We start from the raw sequence: 19,226 nt of genomic DNA, 5'->3' as shown, positions 1-19,226 counted from the left end.
TCCACTTCACTGGACACTTGGTACTCAAATGACAAGATGGAAAACCATCATGGTGCAGTAAAATTTAATAAAAACGTAGTAAAACATCCAGAGGGTAAACAACAAATGGACTCTCACCATAAACATATGTCTACAGATATTGCAGACATAAAGCGCAAGATGTAAATAGCCACAGGCGTCCCTGGAACTGCTGCGGTAGGTTGGAGTCCTTTGGCGATCCCTCTGTTTAAAATCCGACCGGTTTCGATACCATGCGGTATCTAAGATACCGCATGGTATCGAAACCGGTCGGATTTTAAACAGAGGGATCGCCAAAGGACTCCAACCTACCGCAGCAGTTCCAGGGACGCCTGTGGCTATTTACATCTTGCGCTTTATGTCTGCAATATCTGTAGACATATGTTTATGGTGAGAGTCCATTTGTTGTTTACCCTCTGGATGTTTTACTACGTTTTTATTAAATTTTACTGCACCATGATGGTTTTCCATCTTGTCATTTGAGTACCAAGTGTCCAGTGAAGTGGAAGCAGTTGGCTGTAAGGAGTGATCTCCCCCAATTTGCGCAGTTGTCTACATTCCTAGTAGACCCATTGTTCTGGTACAGAGTAGAACCAGTTTAGCTTTATCATTATAAAAGGATTGTTACAGTATCACACTATTTGTACTTTATTTCCTTTTTCGGTATTCTCCATCTTGATTGAGGAGCTATATCTGTATACATCAAGAGCGCCCAGGGGACAACCCCAAATCTTATTTGGTATTGTAGGCCCTAGTGTATGGTCACATCACCAGTCACGTCAGTGATCTTGGAGCGTACCCATGGGGGTTATAATGTCCCTCAACACCAACCTCTGCCAACCAGGAGAGGTTCACGTTACACCGGCCACACGGCTGTGTCGTGTCCCAGCATGTCTCTCTATATGAAGTGGCCCTGGACCCAGCCTCCAGGACATCACAGGGGATGGGCTGTCACTACAGAATATCATGCTGGGGGAGAAGGGTGTGACACTACACCCGCAGGGCTTCGTGTAACGGTGTGGAGTTTGTATGTTCTCCCCATGCTTGAGTCAGGTTTTTTACCATGCACGTGCATGCATCTAATTTGCTCCTGCAGCTCATAGAAAAGCATTGTGTGGTGATGACGCAGTATGGACTTTACACACCATGGGCACATACGAGTGGCCATATTGTGGCAATGATGACCGCCGCTACATCTGTATACCTCGTAGTGCTTAATATAAACCAAAAAGTAAACAATTATAATAAGAAGAATAATCAGCCACTAATATGAATTCATTCCAATTGAAATGATCAATAATATAAGGAGCGCAGGATTTCTGGGGATGTGTGACAGGTACAGACAGTGATTGTATAATTAATAGGTGACAGATTGTTCCGCCACCAGTCACATTACCACCAGTATCTTAAGTGCCTTGATAGTAGATAAGTGTTTAATTCCCCCAGCTGGGAGTCGGGATCAGGTGTGAAGCCGCCAGTTACTCCAGGCCACCAGGGACCATGGGAAATACAACTAGTTCGGGCATAACAAAGAGGTTGGTAAATCTGTGTTGTCTGACAGGTCGGTCCATGGGGGGGCGTTACTGAATATTAAGAATGGGCTTGATGAACGCACATTACAGGGCATGTACAGCCAGGATGGGGTTAAACCTTTATATTGAGGGCATAATTGGCAATAAGACCACAGAGGTCTGAAAGGATAACATTGGCAAAATAGTCATCTCTCCCCTATAAAAAAGGTGCAATATGCTGTTCAGCATGACCCTGTCTGTCTACTACGCTTCACTATAATGTATTAACTCCACCCTCAAATTTACATCTGAATTCCCACCTACATATTTATGCCAATGTACTGTAGTGATCTCAGTTACTGTGACATAATTAGCCCCGCCCCTTTCTTAGTGTTCTTTCTAGTACCTGTTATCTTTGAAAACCCATGCAGGTTCATTTCCCTGCCTGGGGTGTCGCTGTCTGCTGTGGTGTTTCTAGCACAGGTCTGGTTTGCAGACTAGTGCGGATATAGCCCACACTGTGCTAGAAGCACTACAGCAGACAGCGACACCCCAGGTATGGAAGAGGAACTGCATGGGTTTTCAAAGATGGCGAGATTGCTTAGCATAGATTGACTGTGCAGGCAAGGCAATTTTGACTAGATCAAAGACTATCATTACTTAGCCAAAATCGCTTAGTCAAAATCTCCAGTGCATCTAGCCAAAATCTCTCTCCAAATTGCTTAGTCAAAGCTGTCCATTAGTCAATATATCACATGTGTACATGGCTTAAGCCATGCGGATCGTAAACCTAATACATCTGGCTAAAGTCTGCTTGGAAGCCGGCCAACCCCGGCGTGCAGCATCGTATAGTACAAACAGACGGTCTGTCTTACGAAGAGTGGAAGTACGATTCACGTAAATCTTCAGTGCCCGGACCACATCAAGCGAAACTGTCAGGTCCGAACTCTCCAGATATTCTGGCACACTATCGGCTAGTTGACGTGAAATGAGGCCAGCACGGATGGTGTAATGGTTAGCATTACTGCCTCACAGCCCTGAGGTCATGGGTTCTATTCCTACCATGGCTCTAACTGTGCGGAGTTTGTATATGCTCCCTGTACTTGCGTGGGTTTCCTCCGGGTACTCCGGTTTCCTTCCACAATCCAGAAATATACTGGCAGGTTAATTGGCTCCCAACAAAATTAACCTTAGAATATCTGTGTGTGCGTGTACATGTGGTAGGGAATATAGATTGTAAGCTCCACTGGAGCAGGGACTGATGTGAATGTTCAAATATTCTCTCTGTAAAGCGCTGCGGAATATGTGTGCGCTCTATAAGAAACTAAATAAATAAAAATGAGGCAACAACCTTAGTCAAAAACGAAGAATGAGTGCGTAGTTCAGCTGGTCATCATGAAACACAAGGTACGGCGACCAACATGAAAGGGAGCCTAGTTCTGACACACGATGTGCCGATGCCAAGAGTAGGAGTGTCTTCCAGGAGAGATATCTGAGATCTACCCTCTGTAGAGGTTCAAAAGTAGAGGATTGTAGGAATTTAAGAACAAGATTAGGTCCCAAGGTTCCGTTGGAGTGATGAACGGGGGCTGGACTATAAGAACTCCCTGGAGGAAGGTCTGTACCTCCGGAACCAGGGCCAGTCTCCGTTGGAAAAGGATAGATAATGCGGATATCTGAACCTTCAATGTACCCAATCATAGTCCTTTTCCAGACCAAGCCGAATAGGCGAAATATCCGAAAAGGCCAAGAATGCTTGGTATACCACACAGCATAGGCCTTCCAAATCCGGTGATAATGTGCTGCGGAAACCGGTTTTCGAGCCTTTAACATTGTAGGAATGACCGACCTGGGAATACCTCTACATCAATACATCGGTTTCAACAGCCACGCCATCAAACGGAGCTGTGGAAGGTTTTGGTGTTGGAACGGACCCTGTAGTAACAGATCTGGTTGCAGTGGAAGAGGCCATGGCTTGTCTATCTGAAGATTCTGTAAGGTCTGAGTACCACCTCCATCTGGGCCAGTCTGGTGTGATGAGAATGGCCTTGATTCTCTCCCTTTAAGTATCTTTAGGACTGGGCCTATAAGAGGTATTGGAGGCAACAGGTATATGAACTGGAACAAAGAAAAAGAAAAGGTGCAGTGCTTATAAATTTTGAAAGAAATTTTCCTAGATAATTTGGATGATCTTCACATATAGAGTTTTAATGAGCAATAATTAAAAAAAATACACAATTGGGTATAAGACCAGGGTAATAAAAATAAAAATAGTAAAAACAGTCACTTTGAAAAGAGCCTACTTCCACATTTTACCAGAAATGTAGGAGAGTCCGTTCCTATTAGTACCCAACAGTAAATATTTAGGAGAATAATAGTTACCGTCCCTGGTTGTACAGGCTGTGGGATAGGTCCAAACAGAGTCCAAGTGTTGGCAATAATCACCAGTCCAACTGGATGAGGTGTTTAAAGATTGTTGGCAGGATTGGAGAATATAGTATCCTTGATCTCCCAATTGTTCTATTGCCTCTTGTGATACAAATGCCAGTCCGACCACCCACCCTGTAGGCGGAGGTCTAACACTACTGAACCCAGCCTCTGAGGCTCGCATCGGAGGTTAGAAGAATCCAGTCCCAGACTGCAAATCTACGGCCTGCTCCAAGATTGTTGTCGAGTTTCCACCACAACAGGGACATTAGAGTCTGAGCAGATAACTAGACTAGCCGGTGGAGTTAAAGATGGGACCCCAACCACTGGCTGAGGAGGTCCCACTGTAACCTTCTAAGCGTCCAAATTGTAGAGCCGAAAAGGTAACCACTATCTTTCCCAACAAGCAAATGCATAAGTGGATGGTTACCTTCCTGTGTCTCAGCACCTGAGAGACAAGTACTTGGATGGACTGTATTTTTTCCACCGGAAGAAAAATTTATCTGACACACTGTATCCAGAAAAAGTCCTAGAAATTGCAATATCTGGGTTGGCATTAGGGAGAATTTCCAACAGTGTTGTATGAGAAGTTGGTACGTTAGATTGGCGTGCTGCAGCAGCAGGTGAGGCGATGGGGCCTTGATGAGTAAGTCATCGAGGTATGGTATGATAGTGACCCCTATAGTCTGAAGGACGCTATCATTACTTTTACTTACTTTACTTTTGTGAAGACATGGGGTGCTGATGACAACCCAAAGGGGAGAGCCCTGAACTGAAAATGATCCCTGCTCACTGCAGGAATTGTTAGTGTGGAATCCATATTGGTATGTGGAGATAGGCATCCTTGTTGCCTAAGGACACACAATACTCTCCTGGCTCTAGAGCCTGTATCACCAAATATATAGCTTCCATCTTGAAGGGGCGATAGACAATTGATAAATTGAGGGACTTCAAGTTCAGGATCGGCCTGACAGAACCATCGGGTTTCGGCACCACGAAGACTGGAGTAAAATAACTGTCCTCTCTGGTGTTGGAATTGCAGTCTGTAGGCCTCCTTTAGCAGACTGAGCACCCAGGCATCTGCTGCCATGTCATCCCATTGGTCCTGGAATTCCGACGAGCACCCACCTGAGGCCTTTCCAGGTCATTATATAACGCAAAAACACTTCCTGACAGATCTTTATCACAGGAGCAGGGTAATTATTGCACCGTGTACTGAACTAAAGCCAGGTCGATGTACAGGAAAGTGGATAATCCTTCTACGCCACAGAGTCCAGCATAACCAGAGGCCTAAGATGTATCATTTCTTATATAGAGAACTCCAGTATTCAGTTGGGTAACAGGGATCCCGAAGTCAGCATAGATCTCAATGGGGTCCGCAGTCTCTACAAAGTCTTTCGTATGGGATACTGAGGTCTCAATACATTGGGAATAGAGGTCATCCGACAGGAGACAGGCCTATATATTTATTCAACCTGGGTGTGCTGGCTCCTCCCCTAGCCAATTAAGGAAACTGTGCCCGAAGGAAGGATGAACATATGCGAGGTAGAATTAACGTGTAACAAGTAATGTGGTGAGATTCGCACCAGCATTCCACAACAATCACAACAACATACTTTAACTAAAATTTAGTTAACTCTTTTATTGTAATATTAAACATCTATAATAATCACTATTGTGATTAGTAAGGAGCAACAAAGTCACCAAAACTCACTTGCTTAACTCAGGTTTCCCAACCTGGAAGGTACAAATCAGTATACCTAACCCACTGTCCTGCAAATTGCAAGAACAGGTGGAACAAGATCACAACAAATTGCAATCAGGAAACCACACTGAGGCGGGTGCTCAGTATCCCATATGAACTCAGTGAAAAGGATTTACCGCTAGGTATTAAAATCCTATTTTCACTATCATTCATATGGGATACTGAAGTCTCAATAATTGGGGATGTCCCAAAGCTTCCAGAAGGGGTGGGGAATGTGCGGAGCCTGATGCAACACCGCCTGCCCAAACTGGGTATCATCCTTGGACAAGGCATCAAATTTGTAAAAATTGACGAAGGTATGTTGACCTACACAGCTGCAAAGCTGAAACACCCCGAGCAGCTGCCCAGGATGCGCCCACCTCTCTCGTGGAGTGAGCTCTCACAGAAGTCAGTATAGACAAATGTGCTGCCCCATAAGCCTGCTGTACGGTGGAACGGATCCACCTAGCAATAAATTGCTAGGAAGCCGGCAGCCTTTCTTTTGCGCATCATAAAGCTCAAACAGACACTCTGTCTTACGGACCTGAGTAGTCCTTCTGACATAAGTCCTAAGAGTCCTGACCATGTCTAAGGATTCAGGAATATCCTGATGCCCTAAGCTTGAAGGCACCACAATCGGCTGGTTCAAATGGAACGCCGACACATCCTTAGGCAGGAAGTGTGGTCTTGTCCTATGCTCCGCCCTATCCTGAAGAAATATCAGGTATGGGATCTTACAGGAAACAGCTCTTAGCTTGGACACCCTCCTGGTCGAGGCCAGAGCCAACAGCATCACCATCTTCCAGGTGAGATATTTCAACTCCGTTGAATCCAAAAGGTTCAAACCAAGACGACTGAAGGAAGGCTAGAACCACTTCCAGGTCCCACGGTGCCGTTGGTGGCACAAACGGGGGCTGCATATGCAGTACTCCTTGTAAGAAGGTCTGGACTTCGCGAAACACAGCCAATTTCTTTTGGAAGAAGATGGAAACAGGCAAGGGGCTTTGTTGCGCTCCCACCGCTGTGCAATCAGGATTCTGACATCAGTCTAATGACTGTCGGAATTCCGACTGTCTGTGTGCTATACCACACCCATTTCCTGGGTGTCACCCTGTGAAAGACCACTAAGCTGTGGAGAAGCACTACTTAGCTGCGGTGACATACATTGCTCACAAGTGACCTGTGATGTAGAATTTGGAGCAAACTTGTTGCTGCAAATCATACAGGTTCGCTTTCTCACCATATTGGAGAATGTAACTACCCCACTAACACACTTAGTACACCAGCCAAGTCAGTGCCAGCTAGATAGCAGATATGTGTCAATGCTCTATCACACATATATGAATATATACAGTGTGTACAAGTTAACAACAGATCAGAACATGCCCTGGTGGTCCAGTGGCAGCCCTTGGCACCCAGTGTAGGCGAGGCTGTCCATGGGTCCTCAAACTGCGGCCCTCCAGATGTGGTGAAACTACAAATCCCAGCATGCCTTGCCACAGTTTTCCTATAAGGGAGTGCAAAATCTGTGGCAAGGCATGCTGGGAATTGTAGTTTCACAACATCTGGAGGGCCGCAGTTTGAGGACCTATGCTGTAAGCATATTGTATGTAAAAAGTACAGAGATAGCAAAGATTGCATAGCACTCACATTTTTTTTTAAGTCGAATAGCAAGGGAATCTCACCGTGTGTACACACCAGGAGATTCGAGTGCTATACAATCTTTGCTATCTCTGTACTTTTAACATACAATTCATACTATCAGCATTAGATTTGCACTATATAGTCATTGCTGCCCTGTCTATCTGGGTTTTGATTTGTGCTATCACGGGAGCGCGCATCGGGATCGAAATGTACAAAACCCGTGAGATATGCATACGATCAGCATGCGATTTTGACTATATAGTCAAAATGGAATGCTGGATTGTACCGTGTGTACACACAGCAGGATATGCCGTGAGATGCGAGTCCCAATGCGATCAGATCGCATCGGGACTCGCATCTCACGGCATGCTAGAGGGGCACAATTTACACTATATAGTGCAGATCTGCACTATATAGTGTTGCATGTCCTCTCTATCTGGCTGCCGATTTGCGCTCACACGGGAGCGCGCATCGGCAGCACATCGGGCTCGCAATCCCTAAAAAAGCATGCGATTTGCATGTGATTTGGCTTCCGATGTTCCCTATATCAGGAACATCGGAAGCCAAATCTTACCATGTGTACACACTATAAGAGTGCAGCCTATCCAGTCACTAGGAGCCAGTGACATCACTGAGAGTGTAGCCTATCCATGAAAAACTAATGTCATCATTTTCATGTGTTGACCATTTCAGTGTCGACATTTTGCTTCTATTGATCTAAAATTCCACACCTCCAGGTGACCAGGGAAGTAGGAATAATACACGGCGGGTAAGTAGTAGTGTACAGCCGGCAAGCTCAGAGACAAACCTACAGATCTTGAAGTGCCCCTGGACAACAGACATGGCTAGTAACATGGGTGTCCCCGGGCAACAGACATGGCTAGTGAGATGGGTGTGCCTGGGCAACGGACATGGCTAGTGAGATGGGTGTGCCTGGGCAACAGACATGGCTAGTGAGATGGGTGTGCCTGGGCAAAAGACCTGGCTAGTAAGATGGGTTGCACTGTGCAGTCAGAGCTATAGAAATAGGGCAGAATATTAGCCACTGAACTAGTATTCAGCAGCCGAGGAGTTAAACATCACAACACCACAATAAATAGCTGTGTAACTCTTTCCTTTGTCACACTACACAATTGGCGCTGAGCTGGCTTATACAGCTGCCCTATTAGTGCCAGCGCTGCAAATCGTGCTGACGGAGAGCATTGTGGAAGTCGGACCCCGCAGCCATACTGCACTATATATATACTGGATACCTCACCAGTGCAGGATATTAGTGAATGTCTGCCAGAGCTGGCACAGAGGCACTTTGTGCCTCATACCTCAGTAATGTCACTAGTTTCTGGTGAATACCGCATTAGGGCACACACCAGCGCCTGCACTGTGTATATCGGACGTGTATATATTAGTAAGGAACAGACAAGCTTTCCTTCTTATGAAGTCTATGGGGGAAATTCAATAAGAAGGGAGTTCTATTTCACATGGAATGTTGCTATGGGCAACTAATCAGATACTACCTATTATCTTCTAGAAGATAATAGGTAGTATCTGATCGGTTGCCCATAGCAACATCTCGTAAGGTTCAGACTCCATTACACATTGGTGCTATCACATGACCCTTTCTCACCGGTTCCCAGCTCCGCAGCAGCGATAGTCCATTATCCACCCCAGACACCCCCACTGTCAGCTCAGCCGATGCCTTATGCCTCCAGATAGCCCTATGGCTGTATTAGTGGCAAAAAGGCCACACTGTGTGTAAGGTCTCTGAAATATACATTACGTTCTGCATGCGATACCACACATCCTCATCAGCTATACCTATCTATAAATGATTATTACCAGGCATTTATATAGCACACACATATGCTGTAGCGCTTCCCAGAGGCCCATTCCTATCAGTCCCTGCCCCAGTGGAACCGACAATCTGTGTTCCCTTTGTTAGGGATTAAACTATCAGGGTGTATTTGGAATGTGGGAGGGAGCCCATGGTACACCGGGACAACATACAAACTCCACACGTACGAGCCATGACTACAGTAACGAACAGCTGTGATGCTGACCACAACCCGGCTGTGCTGTCGAATGCAGGATAGTTCAAACCAAAACACAAGAGGGTATCCACAGCCTATTAGGGGGATACTCTCATATGGACATATTTCAGCACCTGACTGAACACTGACATATGCCGACACTGGCAGCAGGGGAGAGTGGTGAAACGCGTTTGCATCCAGGGACACAGCTTCAGCAGCATCTTACTCTAGTCGCCGGCAGATTATTAGCATCTGAGACACTGGTTCTGATTTGCTTATCGGTGAAGTGCACACTGTCTGTCATAGATCACGTGACAGCGCGTTTCTCCAAGTGCCAAGCTCTCACCGTACTGGCTTCCCCTATACCCCATTATGGGAGAAGGCATAGCCCCCAGTCCCACCCTCTCCCTGGGGGTAGGGTGCCCCCACACTCTCTCCATAGGGGTCAGGTCCCACTGTCTCCCTAGGGGGTTGGGTGCCCCCCCCCCCCCACTGTCTCCCTCCACTCCCTTGTCATAAGTGCTGCCACAGACTATTAGCTCTTCGCATTTTCATAAGAAGCCAGTGCACAGTGGTGAGCAATGTTCTGTTCCTTGTGCCTAGGAACTTGTACCAAGAAGCACATGCCTAGACGAACACACTTGGGAGCACAGGCCACAGTCTGTAGCTGGACAGTCAGCTGTTACACCCTGACAAGCAGAGGAAGAAGCTGCCAGTCCGTCTGCTTCCTCTGAGCTGTAACAAGCGACAGAGTTTCCGGTCTGCGAGGAAAATGCACTGGCAGGACATCCTGAGCTCCCAGCTTGCACACAGGAGAAGAGCAAACATGGAGGCAGTGGCGTCAAAACGATGACACCAGAGCAGGACAGGGCTGGCATTGCTCACAAACGCACAGGTCATGTCCAATAGAACAGTGTTAGATACATATTGTACAATACTACACATTCTGCAAATATGGCAGACCAATGACGGTCAGGTAACTGGCCCAAAATCTACACAAATGGGTGATAATACTGGGCTAGTAATGGCCGTGTGGCTGGAAAGATGCAGGCCACCTCCCTATTGCAGAGACACTGGAAGGTGTCTGGCTGCCCAACTGCAGGGTCTGGCCAGTACAATATGGTCACACATGGGCAGAGCCAAGGAGGTTGTTGGCAGCTAGTAGGTAGTTTACACTGTGTGAGCGCAGCCGCTGGTATATATGAGGGGAGAACATGGAGGTGCGTATACAGCCGGTAGGTAGGTTATCCTATGTGAGCGCAGCCGCTGGTATATATGAGGGGAGAACACAATGAGAGTGGCATATACAGCCGGTAGGTAGGTAGGCACCCACTAGCTGTCATACGAGGTTATATTGGCCCGGAATCGCTGTGCCCACTATCTGCCATACGGGGTTACACTTGCCCGGAATCACTGCGCCCACTATATGCCATATGGGGTTACATGTGCCCACTATCTGCCATGCAGGGTTACATAGGCCCGAAATTGCTGCACCCACTATCTGCCATACAGGGTTTCAGGGGATGAGAACAGCTACTCTTCCCCTTCTCAAGCACCATCCATCACCCACAGATTGGGGTATCACTCCCCTAGAGGACATATAACGTGAGACATGTCCCCCCATACAGTAGCACAGGGTTAGAGCAGCCCATGGTTACAGGCTTTCTAGGGGAAATGACCTTGATGTGACGTAATTGGGCAGATGCTAAAGAGAACACACTGCAGCCGGGGACTGTCACATGTATTAACACTACAGACTCCGCAGAATACCCCAGTATGGAAATATCAGCACAAGCAGCGCTCAGTCTGCACCAGGGGAGAGATGGGAATCTCCTTCCCCAGCACAGGGGCAGGTACTGGGGAGGGTACCAGGTCGGGATCCTCCTGCGAGTCCCTGTAACCATCACACGGGTCCTACGCCAGCAGTGCTCAGTCTGCACCAAGGGAGAGCTGGGAACCTCCTTCCCCAGCACAGGGGCAGGTACTGGGGGAGAGTACCCAGCCGGGAGCCTTCTCTGGGTCCCTGTAACCATCATACAGCACCTGCAATGGCAGAATTATAGGGAGATGCCAATTCCCACCAGGCAATCAGCCATACAGGATGCCAAGCAAAATATCGAAATGGCAGTGGTCGACGCACCAAAAGGTATAATTTTTTTTTTTTTTTTACACATTTTCATTCGTTACAATCCGCATGGCCTCTGATTGGGAACGTTAAAGCAGGAGCGGGCGAGGCACCTGTGGCAAGCACAGGGAGCCCTGCAAGGGGAGGCGCTAAACTCATTTGGGATCCTGGTCATCAAATATGCAAATTGAAAGCCTATAAACATGAAAAACCCAGGTCGACCTTTTAGTTTGTGTCAATTTTGTGCTTATTGACCTATTAGGGTCGACCTAGATGCGGCCTAATAACTGCTGACTTAACAGTGCACACTCAGACCGTATGGGGCCAGTGTTCCCTCTAAGCTGTGCGCGTGTGCGCGCGCACACAACTCGCCGAGCGTGCGCACAGACATTACAACAGAGCGCACAAAGCAGCAGTGGTCCCTTTTTGCAGTTGTGGACTCAATTAATGTGTGTTTCACCCATTAACTACATTGTGTGCTGTGTTTTCAATGTTTAAATGTTTAATATCATTTTGTAGTAAAGTTAACACAAATGCTGAGCGTCATTTTCCAGTTATTTGTAAGTGACGCACAAAAATTTAAATTTTCTTCCAAAGTTGCACAGCCAAAATCTTTTGCCGCACACAGCCTTTGTAAAATTAGAGGGAACATTGTATGGGGCCCAATCATAATTATGGCGACTGGCTTGCAGAGCAAAAGAAGGCCTGTTCCCAGAACCAGAGATATCAGCCTTCCAACAGCTGGTTACTGCTCCAGCTCCACACACCTGGTATGTAGTTTTATATACTCGTTGGTAGATTGCTCTGCCTCCTGAACTCTGATCCCCTTGTCCCCAATACCATTTGGTAGGTGGGATTCTCTAGTTTTTAATTCCATTATCTAAGAATCTAAGAAATCTATTTCTGGGAACTCGAGATATCTGCAGTCAAGCAAGTTGTCCTCTCACCAGAAAATTATGAATAATAAGCCCACTCCACTATACACCCCTCCTCTGCGTTTTAAACATCCTCTACCACCCTGGAAGTTATGTATCAGGGCCCCTTCATTCAGCCCAATGCCCCCTTCTCCCACCCCATCTCCCACCATCTGTGCAGTAAAGGGGTAATTAGTGGAAATTACTGATCCAGTCCCTACATGCTGAGCGGTTGATATAATACCCCCTACCACCCACGGGACATCAAAGCTTCCCCCACCCCTAACGCTGGAGGATCGGTAGGGGCCCCAATACATTGCTATACCCAGGGGTCTACACTGCTGTTGACGCCACTGTATGGATAGATGTGTGCGTGTGTGTATTTTTTTTTTTTTCTATTATTTATATACATTTGGTCTATCTATAATACTTTAACTGACCCGGCATATACTGGGTCACCTAAGTGTCCATCTCCGTGCTTTGCTCCGTATATGTTAGTTGGGCGCTCACTATAGTAAGTACGCTCATACCCCCACTATCCATGTCGGCATGGAGTCAATTTTATATAGTGGCCAGATCTGAGCTCAGTACAAATTTGTTCTCAAAATGGGCAAAACCATGTGCACTGCAGGTGGGGCAGATGTAACATGTAAAGAGAAAGTTAGATTTGGGTGAGTTATTTTGTTTCTGCACAGGGTAAATACTGGCTGCATTATTTTTACACTGCAATTTACATTTCAGTTTCAACACACTCCACCCAAATTTAACTCTTTCTGCACATGTTACATCTGCCCCACCTGCAGTGCACATGGTTTTGCCCATTTGGAGAACAAATTTGTACTGTGATCAGATCTGAATAAGGGCCAGTGCCCGAAGCGTGGCATGCGTAGCGTGCCCCGCAAGGAGCCACGTAAAACTAAGTAAATACACTTAGTGGGTGCCCGACTAACATTTAAGTACCGTATTTTTGACCGTCTGTATTTTGATTGTAGGTAAATTGACCGCAATTCCGCTGTCGGAGTGCTGGCATACCGACACATTGTACTGATTTATGCTGGAATGATATATGGTCTGTGTATAAATGTGACAGCGGCTCCTGGTCGCATGGTGGGCACACACTATGGGGCCAATACAATTATAATTGCTGCAGCCTGAACCCGCACCAGAACGCTCGCTGCCACCAGCGCCTATCACAGGAGATTACTCACCTACATTATATCAGGGGGCTGCACTGTCCCCCTATTCACAGAGCTATGCTTGGCACCGTTAGCTAGTGCCCATTTCAGATGGCACTGCCCTCTTCAAGCGTGTGGGGGGATAATAGCAGGAGAGGGATAAACAAGAGACTGCAGCATCAAGTCCGACGTTTCCAGGTACAAGGCTCTTCTTCAAGATGTGCCTCAAAAAGTCAGAATTTGAGGTGACCAATACACAGATTTTTTTCATCATATCTGTGAGTGTCAAAAGGTTATTTTCTTTTATACAGTACTCCACTTGCTGAGGGCACCACCTCCGGTACTCTGACACGGGGGCGAGTGCAGTAAAGCCTCTTGCAGGTTCGGTGGCTCACTACAGGTTCTATTGTCCCTCTATGGGGGCCATGGTCCACCACAAGGGAGAATAGACCCCGACAGTCAGAATCCCGATGTTGGATTATACGGCATATGGAGTATACAGCACCCCCCACTGCTCAGGCCATTACAGTATGATATCATGTAAGCAGACTATAGCGAGAACTGGGGCGAGTGGTGTAAGGGTTAAAGGGACGGGAAGCGCTCGCAGCACAGCTCTCTGTTCCCATGGCAACACATCCCTACTTCTCAGATTTACAGAGCAGCCACTTCCTGTGTCTAAATGTTGAAGCCAATGAGCAAAGGAGTTACAGATATCAGCCTGTGACAATGTGACGTGTCCTTACATGTTACACACACACATAGTACACAATACCACACTTGTGTCTCACGTACCAATAGGGGGAGAGGAGCCAGAGTGCAATGCCAACCGTACTGATCACAGGACATAACCTCAGGATCACCCCATCATTGCAGTTATTAGGGACCTCACACTGATCACAGGACATAACCTCAGAATCACCCCATCATTGCAGTTATTAGGGACCTCACACTGATCACAGGACATAACCTCAGAATCACCTCATCAGGGATAAGGAATAAGTAGAACACATCCAAAATCCAGGTTGCTTGTCAGTCGTAGCCGGCGCCAATACAGCAGATCGCCAATCACAGGCTTTCAGCTGGGGCTTAATATGACATAAATGTGTGATGTGGGTTATCTGCCGCCTGATCGAGCCACAGTCTGTCCCCGATATCACACACACACACACACAGGTCACCACTACAAGGAACCAGCAACGTTTCATAGGAATCCTACACACTGGAATAGAGCAGCCAGCCTCTGATCTTTGAGTATAGAGAGCACGCTTCACATGGCCAATGACACACAGACATTCTGTGTGACAACACAGTATGCAGCCTACATGTGGATGAGAGACGTGTACATAAATGTATAGATCCTTCAAAAAAAACCAAACAACAACAACAAAGCTTTCTTTGAAATGCTGCAAGAAAATGTTCATATACGATAATCTTAGGATCCAGTGACATAACCGAGATTGCAGCCTATCCATTCACTAGGAGACAGTGACATCACTGAAAGTGCAGCCTATCCAGTCACTAGGAGCCAGTGACATCACTGAGAGTGCAGCCTATCCAGTCACTAGGAGCCAGCGACATCACTGAGAGTGCAGCCTATCCAGTCACATCACTGAGGGGATCCAATCCAGCCACAAGGAGCCTGTGACATCACTGAGAAAGCAGCCTATCCAGTCTCTAGTACCAGTGATATCACCGAGAGGGGGTCAGTCACATATGGCTACAGGAGATGGTGGCCACATGGTATAGCACAGCATCTATTTATAAGGCCCAAACACATTAAGTGATTTTCGCCCAGGCCAGCCATCTTCCCCGTCAGTGAAACCACTTTCCAGAGAAGGAGACAAACGAACAGCGGCGGCCGATGATGATGCAGGAGCGTGCATCAGCACTCACCGTCGGGGGATACACACTGGGCGGTTTTGAGCTGAAAGCTACTGAAAACAACAAAAGTGAGTGGCTTTCAGCTACAAATCACCCAGTGTGTATCCCCCGGCGGTGTGTATCTGTATAGACAGAGTTCATCATAATCATTACGGCACAACTGCACCAGTTTATACAATAACCTACAACTCTGTATTACCATTCTGACCGACCCCTGCCTAACGCAGGTAAATGCATTACCCATACCAGTGTACACTGGGAGCATGCATAGTGCAAATAGACATAAGATGTGCCCTATTTGGAACTGCATCAGTGGCAGATTCAGGGGTGAGCAACAAGGGCGATCATCCTCACTTTTCCTGTTGGAGTACGTTGGCCCCCACAAGAACATTAATGTGTAATAGGGGAGCATTTAATATTCCCGATTCTCTGACCCCGGCAATCAGGAGATTGGATGTACGGGATGTGGAGGACTGGGCAGTGGTACTGTGTACGGGACGTGGAGGGCTGGGCAGTGGCACTGTGTACGGGACGTGGAGGGCTGGGCAGTGGCACTGTGTACGGGACGTGGAGGGCTGGGCAGTGGCACTGTGTACGGGACGTGGAGGGCTGGGCAGTGGCACTGTGTACGGGACGTGGAGGGCTGGGCAGTGGCACTGTGTACGGGACGTGGAGGGCTGGGCAATGGCACTGTGTACGGGACGTGGAGGGCTGGGCAGTGGCACTGTGTACGGGACGTGGAGGGCTGGGCAGTGGCACTGTGTACGGGATGTGGAGGGCTGGGCAGTGGCACTGTGTACGGGACGTGGAGGGCTGGGCAGTGGCACTGTGTACGGGACGTGGAGGGCTGGGCAGTGGCACTGTGTACGGGACGTGGAGGGCTGGGCAGTGGCACTGTGTACGGGACGTGGAGGGCTGGGCAGTGGCACTGTGTACGGGACGTGGAGGGCTGGGCAGTGGCACTGTGTACGGGACGTGGAGGGCTGGGCAGTGGCACTGTGTACGGGACGTGGAGGGCTGGGCAGTGGCACTGTGTACGGGACGTGGAGGGCTGGGCAGTGGCACTGTGTACGGGACGTGGAGGGCTGGGCAGTGGCACTGTGTACGGGACGTGGAGGGCTGGGCAGTGGCACGGTGTACAGTACGTGGAGGGCTGGGCAGTGGCACTGTGTACGGGACGTGGAGGGCTGGGCAGTGGCACTGTGTACGGGACGTGGAGGGAGGGCTGGGCAGTGGCACTGTGTACGGGACGTGGAGGAAGGGCTGGGCAGTGGCACTGTGTACAGGACATGGAGGGAGGGCTGGGCAGTGGTACTGTGTACGGGACGTGGAGGGCTGGGCAGTGGTACTGTGTACGGGACGTGGAGGGCTGGGCAGTGGTACTGTGTACGGGACGTGGAGGGCTGGGCTGTGTACGGGATGTGAGGGCTGGGCAGTGGTACTGTGTACGGGACGTGGAGGGCTGGGCAGTGGTACTGTGTACGGGACGTGGAGGGCTGGGCAGTGGCACTGTGTACGGGACGTGGAGGGCTGGGCAGTGGCACTGTGTACGGGACGTGGAGGGAGGGCTGGGCAGTGGCACTGTGTACGGGACGTGGAGGGCTGGGCAGTGGTACTGTGTACGGGACGTGGAGGGCTGGGCAGTGGTACTGTGTACGGGACGTGGAGGGCTGGGCAGTGGTACTGTGTACGGGACGTGGAGGGCTGGGCTGTGTACGGGATGTGGGGGCTGGGCAGTGGTACTGCGTATAGTATATGGAGGGCTGGGCAGTGGTACTGTGCACGGGATGTGGAGGGCTGGGCAGTGGTACTGTGTATAGTATATGGAGGGCTGGGCAGTGGTACTGTGTACGGGACGTGGAGGGCTGTGCAGTGGTACTGTGTACGGGACGTGGAGGGCTGGGCAGTGGTACTGTGTACGGGACGTGGAGGGCTGGGCAGTGGTACTGTGTACGGGACGTGGAGGGCTGGGCAGTGGTACTGTGTACGGGATGTGGAGGGCTAGGCAGTGGTACTGTGTATAGTATATGGAGGGCTGGGCAGGTGGAGGCGGGGAGGACAGCGGAGCTGCGGCCACGTCACTCACCTAATACCCGGGAGTCCAGATCCTCCTTTCCGCCCTGCGCTACTGCTCCCGCAGAGGTTATATTCCCGCACCCGACTGAGAGGCCGCCATCCCGCTGTTGCTGTCGCTGCCGTACACCGCAGCCATAGCCCCTACTCACTGAGCCAACTCCAGCGTCAGCGCTCTTATCCGGCTACAGCGGCGGCGCCTCCCGGGTCCTATTGCTCGCCTAGAGCACACATGCTGCAGCCGCTCTTTTAGTCATTCACATCCAGGGGTTAAAGTGGGCCGGAACGGGGAGGAACTGCGTTCCGTCAGTTCAAATTGGAGGTGGAACGGTTCCGCCTCCGCCCGGCCACAGACAGCACACCAACAGCACAGCAGTGCAGCCGCTGTAAAGGAAAACTTAGGCAGCCTACTCTCCGCTGTGCATCGCCCTCCAAATCAGCCGCAGCGGCACTACTCTTTCCCCATCTCCCTGCAGCAGGGGGAATTTAAAAGCAGAGACCTGTCGATGCCGCTGGCAGGCAGTGGCAGTTCCATGCACAGTACTACTTACATTCTCACCGATCATGTGCACAGTACTAATTACGACCTCACTGATCCTGTGTCCAGTGCACAGTACTACTCACATCTTCATTAATCCTGTGTCCCATGTAGGGTGCAGTACTACTTACATTCCCACTGATCCTGTGTCCCGTGCACAGTACTACTTACATCTTCATTGATCCTATGTGTCTTATGTAGGGTGCAGTACTATTTACATTCCCACTGATAAAGTCTCTTGTACACACTACTTATATCCTCACTGATCCTGTGTGCCCTCTGCATAGTACTAACATCCCCACTGATCCTGTGCACAGTACTACTCACATCTTCATTAATCCTGTGTCCCATGTAGGGTGCAGTACTACTTACATCCCGTGCACACTGCACAGTACTACTTACATCTTCATTGATCATGTGTGTCTTATGTATGGTGCAGTACTACTTAAATCCTCACGGATCTTGTGTGTCCCGTGCACAGTGCTACTTACATCATCAGTGATCCTGTGTGTCCTGTACACAGTACTACTTACACACTCACTGATCGTGTGCTCCATGCATAGTACTACCTACGTCCTCGCTGATCCTGTGTGTCACATACACATTACTACTTACATTCCCACTGATCCTGTGTCCTGTGCAAAGTACTGCTTACATCCTCACTGATCCTATGTGTCCCATACACATTACTACTTACATTTCCACTGATCATGTGTCCTATGCACAGTACACCTACATCTTCATTGAACCTGTTTCCCATGTACAGTGCAGCCGAGAGGAATCCTGGGCCCCGGTAAAATTTTGGGGGTGTGGCCTAAGTGTGTGTGTGGTGTGGGCACCTCCCACACTTAGGCCACACCCCCAAATGTTTAGAGGTGGGTAAAAGAAAACTCTAAAAACTGTAATCTCAGACGCAGCACACACCTACAGCATGTGCTGTGCTGAAAGCAGGCTCAGCATGACCTCTCACGCTGTCAGTGAGACACTCATGCTGAGCCTGCTGTCAGAACAGCACATGCTGTAGAAGTGTGTGCTACTGGTGATAGCCGGGAGGGACGGAGGGGGAAGGGAGGGGTTGAACCAGGGCCCCTGCGGGGCCCCTTCAGCAAGCCTGGGCCCGGGTAATTAGTACCTGCTCCCCCCTCTCTC

General features: G+C 48.9%; 1 protein-coding gene across 3 annotated transcripts in view; it reads right to left on the bottom strand.

The window, feature by feature from the left end:
- Nucleotides 1–18,793, bottom strand: part of FOXN3 (forkhead box N3) — a 92,711-nt gene extending 73,918 nt beyond the window's left edge. Inside the window, exon 1 of one of the 3 annotated variants that reach the window (XM_083166463.1) lies at nt 18,775–18,793. The gene's annotated coding sequence lies outside the window, so the exon portion shown is untranslated. Of the gene's footprint in view, nt 1–17,552; nt 17,787–18,774 lie in introns of those variants that run through there. The other 2 variants (XM_083166457.1, XM_083166464.1) reach the window with 2 other exon arrangements.
- Nucleotides 18,794–19,226: the final 433 nt, after the last annotated feature.

This window comes from Crinia signifera, chromosome 12 (genome assembly GCF_055691185.1).
Source record: "Crinia signifera chromosome 12, ASM5569118v1, whole genome shotgun sequence".
NCBI classification, from domain to species: domain Eukaryota; kingdom Metazoa; phylum Chordata; class Amphibia; order Anura; family Myobatrachidae; genus Crinia; species Crinia signifera.
This window is presented reverse-complemented; position numbering and strand designations above follow the sequence as displayed.